Source organism: Cervus elaphus, chromosome 26 (genome assembly GCF_910594005.1).
Source record: "Cervus elaphus chromosome 26, mCerEla1.1, whole genome shotgun sequence".
NCBI classification, from domain to species: Eukaryota; Metazoa; Chordata; class Mammalia; order Artiodactyla; family Cervidae; genus Cervus; species Cervus elaphus.
Genome location: NC_057840.1, coordinates 22,645,171 through 22,650,952, shown reverse-complemented (window position 1 = coordinate 22,650,952; position 5,782 = coordinate 22,645,171).

Sequence of the window (5,782 nt, the reverse complement as noted above, 5' to 3'; positions counted from 1 at the left end):
GAGCAGAAATTACAGAGAGTTCCCATATGCTCTCTCACCTGACCCCTCATAGCCCCTGTTAGGAACATCTTGCTTTACTATGGTGTATTTGTCACAGTTTAGCCTGCCAGGCTCCTCTGTCCATGGGATTCTCCAGGCGAGAATACTAGAGTGGGTTGCTGTATCCTCCTCCAGAGGATCTTCCTGATCCAGGGATTGGACTCGCATCTCTTACATCTCCTGCACTGGCAGGCAAGTTCTTCACCTGGCAAGCCCTTGCTACAATTTATGAACCAATATTGATAGATTATTATTAACTGAAATCCATAGCTTACACTGAGGTTCACTCTTTCTGTTATATAATACGTGGGTATAATAACGTGTATCCACCACTATGGTATTGTCTTTCTATCACGATCGAAGAAGCAGGAGGACAAAAGAGCAACCATCTAAAAACTATGGAACTCAAAGCTAGAGAGAGCCAGTGTTGATGATGTTTCCAGCCCGATTCTGTGTCTCCAAGCTCTCATGATGTGACATAATTTAATATATGCTTATTAAATGGGCTTCCCTGGTGGCTCAGATGGTAAAGAATTCTGCCTACAATGCTGGAGACCTGGGTTCGATCCCAGGGTTGGGAAATTCCCCTGGAGAAGGTAATGGCAACCCACTCCAGCATTCTTGCCTGGAGAATTCTATGGACAGAGGAGCCTGGCGGGCTATAGTCCACAGGATTTCAAAAAGTTGGACATGACTGATCAACTAACATATGTGTGTGTGTATATATATTTATATCTGTATATATTTATAAAATTGAAAATTGTCTCATTTGAAAACCTTTTTCCAGGTCACCATTGATCCTTATAGCCTTTGTGGTGTTGATTTCACTCATTTAATTGTGAGTATAGTAGCCTGTTTGCAAAAGTCAAGCCCTATTAGAATACGTAACAGGCAGTTAGGAGTGCTCAGCATTTATAATACATGCATTATTATATGAATTCACTAAGAATACAGATGACTTTACACTGAACCAAGTGTCTCCACAGGTTAGAATTTGTCTATGACAGGGTCAGGTTAAATCCATCACATACACCAAAAGAATGATGAGCACTTTAGCAGGAGCAACACGTTGTCAAATAGAAGGATTTTTAAAATATTACTGAACACAGCACAGTCCTTTTTCCAAGAAGCCTACTTTCTAATTAGGGATATCATCCATTCACATTAAATAAGAAATTGAAGGGAATGCTGGGAATATAAATGCTAAGGTGGTATATGGAAGCATGGATGCATACTAAGTCACTTCAGTCATGTCTGACTCTTTGCGACCCTATGGACCTTAGCCTGCCAGGCCCCTCTGTCTATGGGATTCTCCAGGCCAGAATACTGGAGTGGGTTGCCATTTCCTTCTTCAGGGGATCTTCCTGATCCAGGGATCAAACTGGACTATCCTGCGTCTCCTGCATTGTCAGGAAGGTTCTTTACCACTAGCGCCACCTGGGAAGCCCCAAACTTTTGACCTGTTTTTTCTTCTCTTTTCCCTCTGCTTATGCATCAACACAAATGTTCACCTAAGACTCAGCTCTGATTCCTCCATGCATGCATGCTAAGTCATATCGAAGGTTGGTCATAAAGTTAGATGAGATTAATAAGTCTTTCACCAAGAAGTACATTGCTTTGGATGCAAGGGTGATCTGACTGCAAAGTCTGTCATCCTTTGATCATCATGGTTGATTCTGCTGGTCTGGTTGGCTAGGCAGGTGTCTCCTTCCTCCCTGACCACTCCACTTGCCTCCCTCCCTAAACCGTGTGCTCCTTCCGTCAAGAGTATAAGATTAGTTGTGCTCCCCTACTGCAACTTCCAAACAAGCTCTCAAGGAGTACATTTTTCAAGTATACTGATAGACGAGACTGTTGTTGGATCCAGTCCAATGAGGTTTCAAAGAGTTTGATTAAGAGAGAGTTAAAAATGATGGCGGATCTTGTAGGCTGACAAAAAAGGAAGCCTTGTGCTTGCTGGATTAATTTGTTAAGGCTGCCCTCAGGGCTGCCCCAGAAGAAACTCTAAATAGGAAATGAAGTTCCATGAGAAGAATGGCCACCAAAGAAGAGCTTAAGGGGCTGGAGAGAGGCAATTTGGCTCCAGAATTCTGTTGCTTCCCTAACATACTTCCTGCCTGTCCTCCTGCCAATGCACCTGCTTTGGAGCATAAAGGTGCTTCCCTAGCACAAGTGAGCCATGAAGTTGCCAAAAGAGTGCAGCTTTAGCCATCCATCCTCACTTGGATTCATTGCCTAAATCTGCTTACTTTTCTGTTTGACTTGATGGGAGGAGAGATTTTTGATGAAGAACAGCCTAGTGAGAGATTGTGGCTGATGGAAGTCCCAGAGGGACTTACTCTACAGATTGATACCTGGTCTGGGTGAATCAGCTGCAACCAGCTGACTGTCACATGGCCAAATGGGGCATTTCAGATCCTTTCCCTTCGTATCAATTCAATCACCTTTTTCCCAGGGTCTATGAAAAAGGACCACTCTAATCTAAAAAGAATAAGATTATCGGGGTGGAGGATAATCCATCCCAATGAAAGCAACAAGTAATCCTCAAATGATTTCATTCACAGCTGTTGCAAGACTAGCTATAGCCACGTTATATTTGAAGCCAGGAGTTTTTTAAAGGTGGTAGATGCCAAGGAAGAGGCAACGGACCTAAAAAATCTATTAAGGTAGAATTATCTACCTATATTAATCCCAAGGAAAACATAGTGTAGGTGTTATAAAATTAATATTTAAAAAGTACATGTGGATGTACTAGGTCTTATTTTAATAGGTGGAAATTCCATAGGTTTGTGTTTCTATAAACACAATAGGCTTTGGAAATTGTGCTTGAAGGCATGAAGCAGGAGAGGAGAACAGAAAGGGACCCCAGACAATGGAGGGATGAGGGGTCCCTGATGTTGGGCTTCCCCAAAGCTATCCTCAGCCCTCCTCTCCTGTCTCCTTTCCCATATGGCAGCTGAAAAGCCACAGAATCTCTTTCTCACACTCTTTTGGAACTGAGGGTGGCCATTGGACCCATTTCTGGTGAAGAAGGAGAAGGCCCTGAGACTTTTGGGAAATATATTTTGCTTTCTGCTTAAACAGATGGGAACTTTCCTTTACCCCCTATCCCTGCTTGAGAAACTGAATTGAGGACATAATTTTACAACCATGAAGCAAAACCACAAAGCCAACACTTTGAGTTTGGCCGAGTAGAAAAATGTATTGCTTGGGAACATAACAGTTATTGAGACACTTAGTGAACCCTGGAACTACCTACCTCCAGACTTCTTATAAACAATACAATTGACATCATGGGTATTTCTGTATATGCCCTTAATTCCTATAGAAGGATTAAGAAAGATACCTGGTAGTAGAAACAAAATTTTCTCACCTCAACCCTGCCCCTAACACATACCTTCTCTTTTACCACTTGAATTAAGGTAGATAGATGAAAATTAGAGGGAAGATACCTAAGTATATGTTAATGTTGTATCGAAGGAGAATAATATTTCTTTCTAATTTGTAAATGCACAGGCATTATTAAAGAAGAGAAGAATTGAGGAAAATGTTGAATTGTAAGATAAAAACAATCGCTGAGGAAAGTTGTAGCATCTGCACCTATGATGTCTTGAGTAATTGCAGTCTTGTTTAAGAGGTGGGAGTTGAATTCTCTTTTCTTTTGAGACTCACTTGAACTGTAAGAGTAGGAGGGAAATGTGAAGGTCAATTCTTGGAGTCCTACATTTTGCCCTTTTTTTCTGAAGGGAGACCCAAGCACTGGTGTTGTATGTATCCCCTTTTTCTTTCCTGTCAACCGTTCTCTACTCTGACTTCCTCCTTTTCCACTGAGTTTTCCTTTGACAAGGGCTTAAGGAGCCTCCCTGCCTGCCCCTCACTCTGCCCTTGGTCTGCTGTCCTCGGCGTGTATCTCCTGCTCTCTTTCCCGGTTTTACTCACATGTTCTTTCCTGTCCCTTATTTTTACCCTTCACATTTTGCTTGTGTCCTTCCTCTTCTTTCCTCCCCCAGAATCCGCCTGCCAGTGCAGGAGACATAAGAGTTGTGGGTTCGATCCTCCGGTTGGGAAGAACCCCTGGAGTAGGAAGTGACATCCCACTCCAGTATCCTTGCTTGGAGAATCCCATGGACAGAGAAGCCTGGCGGGCTATAGTCCATAGGGTCACAAAGAGTTGGACACGACTGAAGTGATTTAGCACGCATTTCATCCTTATACTTTCCTGCTTCCCACTTCCTTGAAGGGAAATGAGAAGTAATAAATTGAAATGACACCTTTGGAAGACACTCATGATTTACCAAGCAGATCACTGAGCTGAAATGGATGTTCCAAATATGACAATGAAATGATGAAATTCATACATTATCCAATTTTCATAAACTGACATGATTCAACCTTCTTTTACTTTGAAACCTTGTTTGGCTCTGAAAAGAGAGTCTTTCACTTCTACTTCATGAGTATCCTCTTTTCAGCTCCTTGCTTTCCCTTTTCTAATCCCATTTTTCCTTGGAGAGGCCATTCTGATGATGATAGTGGTGGAGGACAGAATCCATGTTAGAACACCGGTTACCAGGGCTGACAGCTCAGACAAATTCAGTCTGAATCTCAGAGAAGTGCATTTGAAAAAGCTCCCAAATAATTTTAATGTGTTGCCACGGGTGAGAGCTAATACTGGAGAACAAGCATTCTCAATATAGTACCAGCTATTAAGATTGTGTAAGTTAAAGTTGGGCTGAGAACCGAAGAAAACCCCTCTTTGAGTTGAGAGTGGTAAAATAAAACAGAAAAAAAAAAAAAAAAAACAACCTTTTCATAAGGGTATCAGGACTTCCCAAAAGGGTAAGAGGAGGCTGAGATGAGAGTGTGTGGGCGCTGCCCACGTTCAGGGGTATGCCCGAAGTTAAAATTGTTTCCAAAAACCCCCATGTAACCACAGACAGCAATGAGCTTGTCATACTTATATTTAGAAACAAAGCAATAAATACATGAAGGAATTCCATCAGACATGATAAAATTAAAATAAAAAAGCTTCTCTCAACCTTAGAAAGAAAAATATAGTTTTATCTTCTAGTCATCTTCATGAAAAGTGCCCAGAGAAAATTCTTTCTTTCTGTTCTTTTAACTCAGTGGGAGCAAGTGTAATAATTTCTAGGGTGGGTAATTTTGCAAAAAGTTTTCCCAGGTAGTTTTAGTGAAAATTTTAGGAAGTTTTTTGGTTCCATTTAATGATTCAAGTTTAGAGTCTTGAGACCTGTGTGTGTGTGTGTGTGTGTGTGTGTGTGTGTGTGTGTGTATGTGAGAGAGAGAGAGAGAGAGAGTGAGTATTACAGAATGGATCAGACACACTGTTGGTGGATTTTCATAATAGAACATAATCTTTGGAAGGCAATTTAGCAATACTACTTTTTTAAAAACTTAGAATTTTGCATTCCACTTTCAGAAATTTTTCCTGAACAAATCATCATGGAATGGTGGAAAGTTATAACTTATTTACTGGAGTAAAAAAATTGAACACAGTATTTATGTAACAAAATAATTAATTATAACCCACATACATACATAATTCCACATACAATGGAATGTAATACGCATTCATCAAAAGTAATGTTGCAGAAGAATTTTCAGCAATGTGACAAAATGGCTACATATATTGTTTATGAAATATATCAAGTTACGTAATTACATGTACAATAGTACCTCATTTGTGCTAAAAATATGTATTTATCTTTAGAAAAAGGAACAATTA